This window comes from Triturus cristatus, chromosome 8 (assembly GCF_964204655.1).
Source record: "Triturus cristatus chromosome 8, aTriCri1.1, whole genome shotgun sequence".
Classification (NCBI taxonomy): Eukaryota; Metazoa; Chordata; class Amphibia; order Caudata; family Salamandridae; genus Triturus; species Triturus cristatus.
Window position 1 is genome coordinate 1,309,669,264 of NC_140591.1, and position 17,016 is coordinate 1,309,686,279.

Genomic DNA, 17,016 nt, shown 5'->3' on the forward strand with positions numbered 1-17,016 from the left:
GAACCACACAAAGGCAGAATCTACGAGACTGTTCAAATTGCAAGAAGTGGGTTGCTCCTTAAATACACGAAATATGTCTCTAGGCAACATTACACGAATATTTTTCATGCCCAACCCGGTATCCCAACCAGACAATAAACATACATCAAACAATAATTAGTCGTAGGTTTTCGGTATTCGATCAAGTCTCCTTGTCAGTTTTCCATTCTTTGCCCGATCCTCCCCATCATAAAAATCGTATCCTCCCCATTGTAAAAGCCCAGAAGGAGAGGAGCAGAGCCAGGTGTAAGGGATTGAAAAGCAGGATAAGAGGTGTTTATGGATCGTAAACGGGCACGGCTACCGTATTCGGCCTCTCAATCAGGACAATGGATGCGAGAACTAGTATAGCAGGATTGGCCTCAGGCAGGGGAGGCGGCTTGATTCTGCCTAGTCACGCAGCGTCAGCTTCCTTGGGCTTGAGCTTATGTGTCCTTAACAAGGTGATTCTGCCGGGGTCATCGCTCGTCCATTGACTATGTGAGGGCAAGAAACAAAATGGGTGCCGTATCTAAAATGGATGCCATGATATTACAACAGAATGCCCTATTTCTCAGTGAATTCATGCTCGTAGTGCGGCGAAAACACTGTCATGCATACAATGGATCATTTACGGTTCACTGGTACCAAAATCGTGTCAGTACTACGATACCGACTACACGGGCTCGGATCGCTACAGAACCTCAGACTGATTTACATATAGCTGTGTCTGAACTGAGGTGGCGAAGTGAGCTTAAGAACGATGATGGATTCAACCCAGACCTGTGACTGGGAGTGAGTGTCTGAAAAGTTTCAGTGCTCCGTCCATCATCTTCTTGTGTTTGCACAGTGCAGCAATTTCATAATCTGCACCTGCTTATTAGCAAGCACACCATTGCTAAGCAGGGCTCCATATGCCTGGCCTTCATGGACCTGTCTAGTGCCCTCGACAGTGTGGTCAGATCCAAGCTGTAGGACATTCTGAGCAACCTGGGGTTGAATCCAGGGCAAGGCCAATTCCTGAGTGCAATACATTTCGATCTGTCAGCGCCTGTTAGGTATGACCCTGCAAGCGAGCACACCTACAACTTTTCATTGGGGAAGGGTGTTAGCCTAGGGTGTGTATTGGCCCCTATTCTCTTCTTGTTGTACATCAATGGTCTCTAGGAGACTCTGTCCGCCTGTACCACTGGTGGCCCAGAAACCACGTCACTTTACTCAGTTGACGCTGTCCAAATGGGAAGAACACTCATGAGCTTAAACATCTTCTTCCAGAAATTTGTTGGTTTCATGGGGTCCCTGGGTCAAACTACTAATCGCTCAAAAATGTACCCATTTCTTGTTGCCCCAAAGCTATGAAGCAAAGAAGTGTTCATCTTCAAGGCCACCGGGTTGCCTCTGTTCAGGAGTTTTCTTATCTGGAATGGTTCTTTGAGGCCAAGGGAAACTGGGGCTCCTGTAAGTAAAAAACATCTCAAAGGTTCTCTAGTGCTGTGGTTTTTATCTAAAGTCAAGCCTCCTGCATCAGTAAAATGCCCCTGGCACCCTTGCCAGAGGTTTTCAGGAGCAAATGTGTCCCCATCTTCACTTATGGAGCTGACATTTGGGGCTACTCTAACATCTTTGCCCTCCAGATAGAAGAGAATAGGGCCCTTCGCCACCTTCTAGGTGTACCTCCAACATGTGCCTCTTATATTGTTCACCAGGAGCTTGGTGTTGGGTTTGCTGAAGATCTTATTAAATTGGCTTCGCTGGTGCTTTGATGTGCCATATGGGGAAACCAACATGCAGGCCTGATCAGGAAGGTCATTTTGGACTTCCTTGCCTGCATTAGGGGCTTAGCCATCCCCCAGTTGACAGGAAATATTCGACCTGGAGGGACCCAAGCTTTTGTCCTCCCCTACCTGTATATTACAGGCTGATTTAACTTGGGCCAAGAAAGCATTCAGAACTTTGAATGGATTGCATAAAGAGGAATCCGAAATAGCTAAAATATCTGTTAGGGAGTATGTCAACTTGCAATCTACCCCCCTTTTTGAACCATATCTGTCTTGTAAGAAAACCACTTGGGACAGAGTCCTGCTACCCAAATTTAGGCTGGTATAGTAAGGTGGCCTTTAATGTTGCCACTGGGCCATATTAACTGAACCAATGTGTTACTCTGTTCCTTCAACAAGTCCTCTCCCCAAGGCTTCCTTCTTTTTTTCACCTTTTTCTGTAAATATTATAGGGGCCTAATCCAAAATGTTTTAGTCCCATGAATAAGAGCCTGTGACATCAGAAGATGCACAGAGGATCTGTTGTATCTACAATCATTTAATTCCCCTACCCTATATTCTGTATATTCCTTTTTTTGAAGTGCACTCAGCAGGAGAAAATAAATGTTTTTTCAATAGATTGTAGTTTCCTTTTGCTGGCATTTTGCGCATGTTTTTATTTGTAGTCTTTCACTATGTATTTATCTTTTTTATCACAGATTGAATGTGATCTTCATTTGTTTTAATGATGCCTTGTACACTTGTGTTCTGTTTTTATGGCCATGTTTTACTGCCGAAATAAAGTTTTTTTAATCAACACCCTTTTCCCTATACTCATTTCATTAGGAGTATTTATATGGCATGGGACAGAATCTAGGAGGCTACATTCCACTGGCATAGCAAGAGAAAATGTTACACAAAGCACAACATAAAATATGCTGTACTGTTTGATGCAAGTAAAGAGAAAATAAAACATTAAAAAATAGATGCATCTTAATATGTGTTTTTTTTTACATAATGCAAGTTGAAGAAACTATTCCGAGCTATAAATGTGTATGATTTTTCTATGCAAATCTAAGATAAGTCTCACTGACTAAATAACTCCACAAACTTTACTCCTGCTGTGCATAAGTTCAATTAATGGTTTAGATATTATGTTTATTACTTTTGTGTGAGTTTAGGTATGTTTTTTTTTATTTTATGTGTGTAAGTTATACACTTCTTAAATATATTGTTATAATAGACGTAGGTACATTAATGTGTGTGTCCAGTCTATCTACAATGATTAAATAGACAAACTCAGGTCATTAGAGGCAACTCTATTGTAGAGAACAAGCCATCACCCACCAAAGGTTGGGATGCCTTATCAATGGGCCGTGCTCCTCTTCAGACTGGCATTGCAATACCTAACGGGCCCCACAGAAGGGGATCTTTGCCAGAGATCTTTTCTTGATAACTGAGAATCTAAAGCATTAGACTCATATCCTCAGACTTTCGTAGGTAGAGAAATTTGTGTAAAGTAGCTTGGCCGAAAATGTGAAAAAAAGATTAAATTATATAAAGGCCCCCAAAGTCTTTATATTCAATTGGCATCCGTTAAGGTTAAAAACAGTGGGGATCTCTTGGAAAATAATGTTCCCAGAGCTCAATCAAAATGTTTCTTGCCCAATTTTGTTTTCTAAATATGCCTAATCTACGTGAGCGTGTTGCCTAGTGAGAGAGTCTATAAAAGCCCACCTTAGTTGACCCATAACTATTCTCAAATAAACAAAACTATGTCCCGTACCAGTCTCTGCTCGCCCACAATCAGGAAACAAGTATCATTGCCTTGTATGACATAATTTTAAAACAAACAAGACTAACAACGTGACACAATCAGAAATTCCACTGTACTTGGTAATGTACAGTACATGAAGGTTGTTTAGTCCCCATAATTTTAGACAGTCCAGTCATGTTTTTATTCATAATTTCTTTTGTTGAGACCAGGTTTATAATGAGCGGAAGTAGATGCTGTGAGAATCAGATGACATGCCCTTTATTAATAAAGACTCATACAATCCAGCAGCCTTAGTGGCTTAAAAAGTACTGTGTGAGGATCATTCTCATGAATTGCCAGTGCTCCAGGTGTAAAGGGCATTATAGATTAAAAAGGGGGGAAGGAGCCAGCATGCAAACAATATTCTATGGTGTGCTGAGTGTTATTACTGCCTCTATTAAAAACCCTCATGCAGGTTATATTACCAGTGTAAGGCACCTGGCCACTTGTGTTATGACAACCCCAGATATATCCTCTATTCCTGGTATTAATAACATTTACGTGTTTGGTATATGATATCCATGTTTTTTTAGCTGAATGTAAATAGCCATACATGTAGACATTTTCTGTATGTTGTATAGTCATTTCCTTGTTAAAAGTGGTCACGGAATGTCATTATTCAATCCTTTGACATGCATGTGTTATCTAAAGATCCACCTTTTTTCCTTCTCAAACAGTCTCTCCTTGGTATTTCAAACTCCTAGACAGTCTTCAGGATCACCCATCGCTTTTCATCTGGGTTATGGTTCAATTCAAGAAAGTGATTGGTCACCTTTGTAGTTTTTTGTCTGTATCGGATATTGCTCCTCTGTTTATTGATCTGTGTGTAAACTGTTCCTGTAGTTATTCCTACATTGTGGAATTCGCCTGGGCAGGTCATCAAATAAATGCAGCTTTTTGTATTGAGTTGGTATGTTTAACAAGACTTTGTTTCTCTAGGAGGCCAATATACATTTCCTTCACTTTGATCATTGGGCGGCACACACATTACAGTGACCACCTGGGTAATGTTCACTATAGGGGTGATAACCCACTTTTGTGTGATCTTTGTAGACACTGCTTCCTTTTTTATCTCAAATGCACTGAGAGATCACTTGAATTTTTGGATCTATAGATCCCCAGAATTCAAAGTACCCTAACTCTTTTTAATGATCTTCCTGATGTCACTGGACCTAGGTGTAAAGGTAGTGACACAGGTAGGCTTCGGACTTTCCTCTTTATTTTGTCACTAGAAGGGAAGTGCTGTTTTTCCTGGCTCTCTTTCTCGCCCTCAGTATGATGGTCTTTGGATAATTCAGTGTTCTTAGTTTTTCTGTTAATTCTTTGGATTGTCTGTAAAAATCATTGATGATGATGCAATTTCTATGAAGGTGCAAAATTGACCATAAGGTAGGTTTATCCTCAGTGCCTTTGGATGGTCACTATTGTAGAGTAGGAGTCTGTTGCGATCTGTGTCCTTATTATAAGTCTTTGTCTGCAGTGAATCTCCATGTTTTACAACTTTGCAGATGACCATAGTGTGATTGTTAAAATTTATGATGGTATGGAGGAAGAAATAATGTAGGAGGGGGTGCAGGATGTACAAATTATTTTATGACTTTTTACTTTTTTTACTGTTGATTAAGAACTAATCAATATCTTTGTCTTCTCTTCCTTCAGGTTGACCAAATCCCACTTATGGGGACAGTTTTCTGATGCTGAAGGTAGACCTATAAGAGGAAACAGATGGTAAGGCATGTTTATTCTTTCTTAATTTTAGAATTATTAATCACCTGTTCCTTTACAGCACAACTCTTCCATTAATGTTGCAAAGCCATACGCTTTTTTCAGACTATTATTACATTATTATTACAGTTGCTTATAAAGCGCAGCTGACACCCTACGGGTAACCTGGCGCTGTGTTAAGATGTTAACTAAGTGTAAAAAAGACTAGGCTCCTGCGGAATTAGCAGGGGACTAGAGGGCAAACTATTACAACGCATTCCCCAAAGAAATGCCACAGTGGAATTAGAATAGTAAATTCCGTTGTAATAGGTAATGAGTTGTAATGGATTGCGTTGTAAAGCACTGCGTTGTAAAAGATTTTGCGGTGTAAAAACTGCAGAGTAATGGCACGCGGAGTAAAAGTGCGCAGGGTAAAGTGTCCTATTTATTGACACTCTCGGCCCCAAGAAGGCTTCTGAGAAGTCACTGCAGTATTTCAGGCTCTACTTATATTTTTATATATATTAATATATATTTTATTTATATAGCGCACACTGCAGAATTTAATTGCATAGTCAAATAGTGCTGGTGGTTCAGCGCCCTCCCAAGGCACGTGGATGCAAGCAGATTTAGTTATAGATGATGGAAATGTGATTTGAGGGTAATTTTGAATAAGGGCTACTTTCTGGGTCTACCTGATGAGTACCAGCAGAGGTGTCCCAACCAGCTGTAGGACTGAAATATGTACTCAGGAAATTGGGGTTAAGAGATTGATGTAGATTGTGATTACCTGAATGTAATTGGAAGGAGGCACGTAACAGGTTAATGTCTGGAGCAGACATGAGGTGCAGGTGGCATTGAGAACCTTGATATTAGAGTGACAAGCTTGAAAAGAACCCTATTGTGATAGATATTCTGCGTTCCTTGTGATGAAAGGTAGAAGTAGTTGTTTAATTGATTGGGGGGATGAAGGTGTATTAGCAACATTTTGATCTGTGTTCTACGGCATAAAGGAATAGAGTGCCAGACCAGTTGATTGCAGTAATCTATTTTGCTGATCGATAGGGCACTAAGCAAGGCTTTTGCTCTGTGGAAGGAGAGATTAGGGGGTCATTTTCTGATATTTTGCACCTGCAGTCAGGTGGAAATTGCTATAGTGGATATAAATGACTCCAGTCAATGCTGGGGTGGTGTCAGGATGTTGAGAGGAAATTGTAGATGTATAGACTGGGTTGTTGTTGTAGAGGCAGTGGGCAAAATAAATTAATTTGTTTTTAGAAGAGTTCACTTTGAGACAGCGGAGAGACTAATTAATTGCTGTAAAATGGTCAGAAATGTGAGATTGTAAGGAACAGAGAAAGAGGGGAATGCAATATATATTTAGGAAGAGAAGCCAAGTGAGGAAATGTCATGAATTGAAGTAGTGTGGACCACTGATGTGTAGGGGAATTGGATATAAAAGAGACAGACATCAAAATGGTACTATATAAACCAGTCAAAAGCTGATCTAGTGATGTCAACAATAGCAAAAGTGAACAGCATTGTGAAGTGTTTAGTAATCTTGAATGATACAGTAACGTCAAGGAGTGTATTAATTGAGGAGAGGCCACTTGAAGAGGGTATGTAAATCTAAATATTACTGAATGTCAAAATAATGCAATGTTATCCCATCAGATATGAAATAGGTATAAATGACAAGCATGATAGTAGTATATAGATTTAGGAAAAGGGTTATTTTACTGGTACCGAAAGATAATAATGTTGAATGAATGGCTAAACCTCAGTGCAGTCTTTGCCACCAGCAGTCAAAGAACCTGACCAGCAGAAGTTGGATTAAGATAATAAAAGGATCTTGGCATTTCATTGTTTTTCTAGAGAACACCTCTACAAAACGGGAGCTTGACTCTTCTGTGATGTTATATCTGGCACCATGCAGGAAGAACATGAAGTGCCACAGTTTTACCCCCCTCTGCCCAAGACCTTCACTGATAATGACCTGCTGCACATCCAGATCGCTCAACTACCAGACTCCTTGAGAAAGTGGAAAGCCATAGATATCCCAGCTGATACAAGCATATATAGAATACATTGTGGGCCTCATTTATGGGTTTCTTGCCGTAAGGCAGAGCAACAGGCCTTGCCACTGCACTGCCGTACAACAAAAGAAAAGGGCAGGAATATTCTGTATCTTTAAGATAAGGCACATTCCTGTACTTTTCCCGTGCACCGGCGCCCGATGGGCTGCCGTGACGAATGCAGGCACCTTTGCACCATGGTGCATGGGTGCTTGCATTGCGGGGATGAATATTTTTGTGCAGTAAGGTAATCCTTCCTCCACAAAAACAATCACAAGAGGCTTTTTCCTCTTTCTATGCATGCCTCAGAATACAGACCACGTAGAAAGAGGAAAAACAAGGAGAAATAAAGATATTTCTCCTTGCTGTGCCTCCCTTATGCCTCCCCTCAGGAGGCGTACGTTTTTGGCGCTGCCTCAGACTTACTGGGGCAGTGTCAAAAAGCCATGGATGTTGCGGGGAACGTTCCCAACAGCACCCATGGAACTCCCCTTTCACACAGTGTTCTACGTGAAAGGGGCACATATTTATAAGGCCATGAAAAGCCACGTTGCTTTCCGTGGCCTTGTAGATGTTGCAGTGGCACATTTGCGCCACTGGAACATCAAAAAAGTGACGCTCTGGATGTACAATAGTGCCGGTATGGCCTCATAAATTAGGCCCTGTGTACCTTGTTGAGGCAAATGGCCGACTATAGCCAACAGGCAGTTCACAAACTGGACCATCTTGTCACCTTCCTGCTGTTTTCATTACATACTCTTCTGAGGGTTGGACCTCATGTCAGAATAGTGCTTGAGGAGGTTTGACCAGTGTTCTACAGTAAACTGAGGGATTGCTCAATCACTTGGGCCTCAACAACTTGCAAATTCCTCTGTTATTTTAGAGTTCACTTGTTGTATAATGCTTCTCAAACCTTTGCTGCATTGTTGCTGGAGCTTGAACTTTCTCAATCTAAATATACAATGTATTCACCCAAAGCACAACTTTCTCATCGACAAGATTGCAACCAACCTCCTTCTTCAGAACGAGCAACAGGCTTGAAGAATCACTACATGAACCCAGCAGACATGTACAGACGGAAATGCGCAAGAGTTGCAATTTGGTGAAGACAGTCAATTCTACACTGGATATCTTCAAGTGGTTTGTTTCAGAGTAAAGATAAGCACCACCTTTATAGTCTGTAGTTTAAGACAGCAGGAGATATTGTGAGATGTCAAAGAAGTGTGTAATCTCACAAGGTTTTGAGAAGCACAAGATCCAGCAAGACGTCATCATTCTGTGTGCCATGAAACTTGGTCTGCCATGTTGGTGTTGCTTAAGCCTAAGTCTTGAGGGACACCAACATCCTACTCCTGAAGGGATTTGACACATATTGCAACAGCATAGGCCCCGCTATTGTTCACCGTGGCATACAGAAACCTGGACGTGATAGCATTTGCTCCAAGGGCCTCCTGAGTGTGTCTGCCATAGGAAGGCACTTAAGAGTGACCAATGAGCACTCTGCTCTGTGCAGATGGTTTTTCTAGGGGTCATATTCACAAAAAAGGAGGATTAGGAAACGTGCTAATGTGTGCAACTCTGCCCTCCTGGTATGACTACAAAAAGCGGGCACAACCGGAGAGATTGTGAACTACAGAGAAGTAACACACTCCTTCATTTTTATAATTTCCACAGGAAAGCAACAATAACACAGTCAGTCTACCTGAGGTAATTTTAATACTAGAGAGCTTTTCAGCATCACTACAAAATGCATCTGCAGATTGAAAGTACAAGTCATGTGACATCTGAAGCATTTTATCATGTCCCACCAAAGAACTCCCTTCGGAACCCACTCCTAGAGGACAATTAGGACATTTGAGGTGAGTAGCGGGCCGGATGATGAAGCATTACACTTTGGGCACCCGCCATAGCCCCGGGAAATGGGACAGCCCGCAATGCAGGCGGCGGTCCCGCAGTTACAATTAGGATGCACCCACCACACATTGTTAACATTGCGGCGGGCGGTGCAGAAAGCACCACCCACCACAATGCCAAGAAGGCATGTCGTGCGCTTCAATGCCCAACATGGCAGGCACAGCACGGTGCCTGACATGTTGTGCATGGAACTGCAGGGGGGTACCATAGGTACCCCCATGTGCACCCCCCAGGATCCCTGGGGGCCCGTTATGGGCCCCCAATGGCAAAAACCGCCTGCCTTTCCGTGGCGGCGTTATGGAGGCATTGCCACCACGGAAAGGCAGGTCCCTGCCTCCATAATAATAATATGGATGGCAGTGTCTACCAGACACTGCCACCATATAAAATGCTTTTCTGCCCGGTAGGCATTTGGGCGGAGTGCCTACCGGCGGACGGTCTTCCCATCTGCCGGGGTCCCCCCCGCCATGGTAAAAAGTAGACATATTTTATGAAAATATTTTTGTATTTTATTATGTACAGTAACATTTTATAATACATTTTCTCACGCTTTTCCATTGTTTTCAATGAGAGAAAATGTCCTTTTTTATCTTTACCAAAAGAAATGACGTTGACGAGTCAATGTAACTTTCATCATTACGGAGATCATCGCTGGAGAGAACAGAAGCAAGGGAGAACTGGGTTAAGGTAAGACAAATTTACATTATTAAAATACATAGGGGGCCGATTCCGATTCCGACCGCAAAACGTACCGACCGACACGGACCCGGACCCGGACCGGAGACCGACCGGCACGGACCAGCGCCGTACGACCTGTGCAGTACGATGCAAGGCGTGTGAATTACAACCGACACGTATGGAATACAAGCCGTACAACCGAGCCATAGGGAAAATAGTGACCCGGCCGGAAAACCGACGCGAGTTTCACTGACCGACACGAAAACGGAATGAACCCGACCAACATGTACCCACGATGTCCGACCCTTGCAGTACGATGCAATGCGTGTAAACCCAGACCGACTCGCACAGAGCCCAAGCTGCATGACCAACACACACAGAAAACCGGGCCCACAAGTAATAGAGATCTCTGCAACCGATGCATATGAAACACAGAAGATAGTCAGCGTGAACGAGGCGGAGAAGCCCGCACGAGCCAACATCAGCCACCATCTCGGTCAGAAGAACGTCTCCTTCATGCCTAGAAAACCCAAAGGAAAAAAGACAAAAAAAGGACCAAACAAGCAATGACAAAGCCAATAAATATCACAAAAAAAAACCTGGGACTAAGACACACCCACAACTCCACCTACATAAAGGACATCAATCACTACCATGATCCTTTGCAAATAGGAGACACAGCCAGCAGCAAACACCATCACACAGCAAACACAGACACACTCACAACTCACCCATCACACAACTCACACACCATCAGCACCTCACCAAAGCACTCACACATACAACAAGCTAAACCAACACTAACCCACCCTCACTTGCACCTTCACACACACATCACTCACCACCAACACCCATCACCATGCCCCCCAAGAAGAATCCAAAGTTCACAGATAGTGAGTTAGAAGTGCTGGTAGACGAGATCATCAGAGTAGAGCCACATTTGTTTGGTACATTGGTCCAAAGGACCCCCATGTCACAGAAAACCAAGATGTGGGCGAGGATTGTGGACAAGGTGAACGCACAAGCACCAGCAAGGTGCACAAAGGACGATATCCAGAACAGGTGGTATGACGTGCGCAGGAGGGTCAAGAAACTCATTGAGAAAGATCACGCCCTGGGTCAGTGTACCGACGGAGGCCCTCTTGCCAAACCAGTCTACTTCAGGACCTGGGAGGAGAAGGTGCGGGATATCCTACCACCAGAGAGCATCCATGGTCTAACAGACATACCAGAGCCTGGTGAGTACACAAACAACATACCCAATATTGTGTGGCAAGGGGACAGTGAAACCATGCACCGCAAGCAATGCCACAGTAACCAATAGATAATCATCCCAAGATGTGTATCCTAGTTAGACAAACACAATACCTGCCATCTCATAGTGACTTGGAACTGTGTCATGACATGTACCAACCTACAAATAGTGCAAGGCCGTGGCACAAAGCCAAATAAACACTGCCAGACAGTTTACCACCACAAACATACTACCTCACAGTGTAGCTGACTGACAGGAAGGAATAGTGGGTATGCAGGTGAAGTGAGTGTATCCAAAAGCATGATGGGGTTTGTTGTCACAGAAAATGCTCTCCGTCCAAATTGGCCCATCACGACCTCTCTGAACCATACCCACATCTCAGGGAGTGGAAAATGACTGACAAGATGACTGACACTGGCTCCTGCTGTGGGGAGCACAAGGCCCTGGTAGGGGTTGTGTGCAAATCAGAAGTAGGAAACCACTGACTGACATCCTGAAAGACAACTTGCACGCCCTCCAATGGAAGCACGTTTCATGGTGGGATGTCTGGAAAGGTGGGAAGGAGGACTGACAGCTCTGACCATACTTACCAGCATGTGGAGACACCCCCCCAACACAAACTCCACACAACTCACCGGGTAGAATGCATTGACCTACACCTCAGTGAAATATCAGCAAAAGATACCCCGTACTGGGTACTGCTGTGTGAAGCACAGGGGCTCTCTTTGGACTTGTAGCCAAACAAACACCAGGATTTCACAGTCAGCCATCTTGCCATTGCTGTCACACTCCCTCACAGGGAAGCAGAGTCAAGAGGAAGGCAGTATGGGCATGCTGGGAAGGGGGGTGTAGCCAAGAGCATGATGGGAGTTACAGTCGCAGACAATCCACACCCACCCACATGGCCCAGCAAGCTCACACTGAACCATGTTTGCCTCACAGGGAGTGGGAATAGACTGACAAGATGTCTGACACTGGGCTCTGTTGTGGGGAGCACAAGGCCATGCTGGGAACTGGGCAACAACAAACACCAGGACTGCACTGTCAGCCATCTTGCCATTGCTGCCACACCCCCTCACAGGGAAGCAGAGTCAAGAGGAAGGAAGTATGGGCAGGTTGAGAAGGGGGGTGTAGCCAAGAGCATGATGGGAGTTGCAGTCACAGACAATCCACACCCACCCACATGGCACAGCAAGCTCACACTGAAACATGCTTGCCCCAGTGGGAATGGGAAGGGACTGTCAAGATGTCTGACACTGGGCTCTGTTGTGGGGAGCACAAAGCCATGCTGGGAACTGGGCAACAACAAACACCTGGACTTCACAGTCAGCCATCTTGCCACTGCTGTCACACCCCCTCACAGGGAAGCAGAGTCAAGAGGGAGGAAGTATGGGCATGCTGGGAAGAAGGTGTAGCCAAGAGCATGATGGGAGTTGCAGTCACAGACAATCCACACCCACCCACATGGCCCAGCAAGCTCACACTGAACCATGTTTGCCTCACAGGGAGTGGGAATGGACGGACAAGATGTCTGACACTGGGCTCTGTTGTGGGGAGCACAAGGCCATGCTGGGAACTGGGCAACAACAAACAACAGGACTGCACTGTCAGCCATCTCGCCATTGCTGTCACACCCCCTCACAGGGAAGCAGAGTCAAAAGGAAGGAAGTATTGGCATGCTGGGAAGGGGGTGTAGCCAAGAGCATGATGGGAGTTGCAGTCACAGACAATCCACACCCACCCACATGGCCCAGCAAGCTCACACAGACACATGCTCGCCCAACAGGGAGTGGAAGGGACTGTCAAGATGTTTGACACTGGGCTCTGTTGTGGGGAGCACAAGGCCATGCAAGGAACTGGGCAACAACAAACACCTGGACTTCACAGTCAGCCATCTTGCCATTGCTGTCACACCCCCTCACAGGGAAGCAGAGTCAAGAGGGAGGAAGTATGGGCATGCTGGGAAGGGGGGTATAGCCAAGAGCATGATGGGAGTTGCAGTCACAGACAATCCACACCCACCCACATGGCACAGCAAGCTCACACTGAAACATGCGTGCCCCAGAGGGAATGGGAAGGGACTGTCAAGATGTCTGACACTGGGCTCTGTTGTGGGGAGCACAAAGCCATGCTGGCAACTGGGCAACAACAAACACCTGGACTTCACAGTCAGCCATCTTGCCACTGCTGTCACACCCCCTCACAGGGAAGCAGAGTCAAGAGGGAGGAAGTATGGGCATGCTGGGAAGAAGGTGTAGCCAAGAGCATGATGGGAGTTGCAGTCACAGACAATCCACACCCACCCACATGGCCCAGCAAGTTCACACTGAACCATGCTTGCCTCACAGGGAGTGGGAATGGACTGACAAGATGTCTGACACTGGGCTCTGTTGTGGGGAGCACAAGGCCATGCTGGGAACTGGGCAACAACAAACACCAGGACTGCACTGTCAGCCATCTCGCCATTGCTGTCACACCCCCTCACAGGGAAGCAGAGTCAAAAGGAAGGAAGTATTGGCATTCTGGGAAGGGGGTGTAGCCAAGAGCATGATGGGAGTTGCAGTCACAGACAATCCACACCCACCCACATGACCCAGCAAGCTCACACAGACACATGCTCGCCCCACAGGTAGTGGGAAGGGACTGTCAAGATGTCTGACACTGGGCTCTGTTGTGGGGAGCACAATGCCATGCAGGGAACTGGGCAACAACAAACACCTGGACTTCACAGTCAGCCATCTTGCCATTGCTGTCACACCCCCTCACAGGGAAGTAGAGTCAAGAGGGAGGAAGTATGGGCATGCTGGGAAGGGAGTGTAGCCAAGAGCATGATGGAAGTTGCAGTCACAGACAATCCACACCCACCCACATGGCACAGCAAGCTCACACTGAAACATGCTCACCCCACAGGAAATGGGAAGGGACTGTCAAGATGTCTGACACTGAGCCTGAGAAATGATGTGGCTGACAAACAATCACACATATGCACTGACCAAACAAAACCTGGTCGCACACACAGCCATTGCAACCATATGTCCAAAATCATTGTGTGGGGATGCAGTGTCCAGGGGTGCCCCCTGGCGGGGCATTTGAGGTATGTCTTGCAGATGACAAATGTGGAGAGCAACAGATATGGGACATTGTACAAAACACACAGGAACTCACATATACATCATTGACAGGGGACATCTGACAGTGAATGGAATGGACACACCAATATAGCCGACACCATAGCATGGTCTCATTCACACTCAGTGCTGTTGTGAGCTGCATACCACCCCTACATCATGCTGAAACATAGGCATCCTTCACACAACACACCACTCACTGACATAGACACTGTGGACACAAGGTCAAACATGGACAGCATTGGAGGAGACATGCTACTCACAGCAGCCAAACTGCAACACACACACCTCCGGCCCTCACTGTCATGAACATTGAAAAGCCAGATTGCTACCTTGCCCAATCCATGTCAACATGTGGAACATTGACAAGTCAAATCACATGCACGTACAAAACTCAGCACCAGACTCATTAACGATGGTGACATCATCACTTGAATGAAATGAGATGGGAACTAGGAACACTGGAAGAAAACACTTCCTCCAAAGAGATCACATGCATACCGGACTGTGACCATGTCGTACCAATACACCAATGTGGCACACAAAGACTAGCAAACTCTGCTACCACACATGCCTCAATAGTACAACATATCCCCAGTGGAATAGCACGTATGTCCTTGTTAAAGCTCATATGTGTACAGGGATGACACACATGTGTCATCAACGTGATGGCCCTTGAGTCGCAATGGTCATGTACAGACAAATCTATTCATGAGCTCGGCATGCACACACTTCGACATGCATATTGAAATGTTTCTTTATGGCTGGGCACATCGCTTGATGGCAATTGACTACTCCCACACTGGCGTTGGATTCTGGGTGTTGGGGGTCAGTGTTGACCAAACAACAGGCAAAGTACCCTGGGAAGGACAGACACAAGACACAGTCAAAAGCACAGCAGAACAGGAGAGAAATGCAATACACATGCACAAAACATGTCACAAGAAACCTACACAGAAACAAGTTAGCAATACTAACCTATTGTGGAGTACACACCACCTGAATGGACACATCACTGCACGCATCCAGTCAAGTGGCACACAGACACACTCAGACAGCAACAGAGCAGCCACAACACATTCCAGGCTAACTTCATACATTGACATAACAACCCTGGAAACTCACATTCAGGTGAAGAAGTTGTTGATCAGCTGTGAGCGGACGTCACCCTCATCCTCATCATCACTGGCATCGTGGCCCAGGCCGGGATCCTCCACAGGTGGCGGAGGTTGGTCATCGTCATCCTGGATGAGAGGCACCTTCTTCCGCACTGCCATGTTGTGTAGCATGCAGCATACAAGGATAATTTTGCACACCTTTGCAGGCTCTTATGGGAGGGCCCCTCCGGCCTTGTCCAGGCAGCGAAAGCGGCTTTTCAGGAGGCCAAATGTCCGCTCAATCACCCTCCTGCTCTGACCATGTGCCTCATTGTAGCGCATCTCGGCTGGTGTCACAGGGTTCATGAGGGGTGTCAGCAACCACGCCATGTTGGGGTATCCGGAGTCACCTACATAAAAAAAATTAACAATTAGCAGAGTTTTGTAGGAGTGCGGAATACAACATTGCCAAACACACACAATGGTAAACAGTCTGTACACACCGACAAGCCAGGCCCGCTGATCTGGCATCTGTGACATCAGCATTGCAATGCGACAACTCCTCATTATGTAGGCATCATGCGCAGAAACAGGGAACCGTGCACACACATGTGTGATACACATGTCTGCAAGACATACCACCAGAGAGCATTGATCGAGTGGAAATGTTTCCTGTTCCGGTATGCCTGCTCATGTGCCTGTGGTGGTATCAGGGCCACATGTGTCCCATCAATAGATCCGATGACATTCGGCATCCTCCCCAGTGTATTAAAGGTATCCTTTATTTCAGGGAGTTTAGCTGGGCTAGGTAACTTGATGTACAGGTCAAGGAAATGCAACATCCCCTCCAAGACATCGCGACTAAACATAGTTTGCAACATACCACCTGCTGAAGCCACAGTGTACTGGAAGGTACCAGTAGCAAAGAAGTGCAGGGCTGCCATCACCTTCACCTCTGGGGTCAGTGCTGTTGGGTATGTCCGTCCAGGTAGCAGATGTGGCGCCAACTGCTCCGCCAACTCCACAATCAGTGGCCTGGTGAAGCGGTACCATCGGTTGCAGTCATGTTCCTGCATGGTTTCAAGGTCTGGGAATGGTCGATGGACAGCTGGTGCCCTGCAGAACAGAGATGAACAAAGGAAGATTGTCGGTTCAGCCACCCATGTGGCCATGACCAGGCTCAATATCACATGATACATCATGACATTACACAATGTACTGAGGTGTGTGCTGTTGGACATGGACACATATGTCACCTACATGACCATCACCTCACATCACAATTCCACATGTCCACATAAGTCCCATGTATTGCAATGGCCAATCTTGGGCTGTGTCACCCTACCTATGTACTGCTGTGACGTTACACACACACCACAGTGACAAATGAGGCCTGATGTCTCCCAGGCATCACAGATCTTTGCCATGCAGATACCCAGGGTCCCTGTATTGTCACATCGACACTGGCATGACATGGCGTATCGCGTACACACCACAAGGCAAGCGTGAGTCCCACAGGTAGTGGCCACTGTTGTCTCTGCAGGCCCTACATGTACGTCTCTTAGACACACACA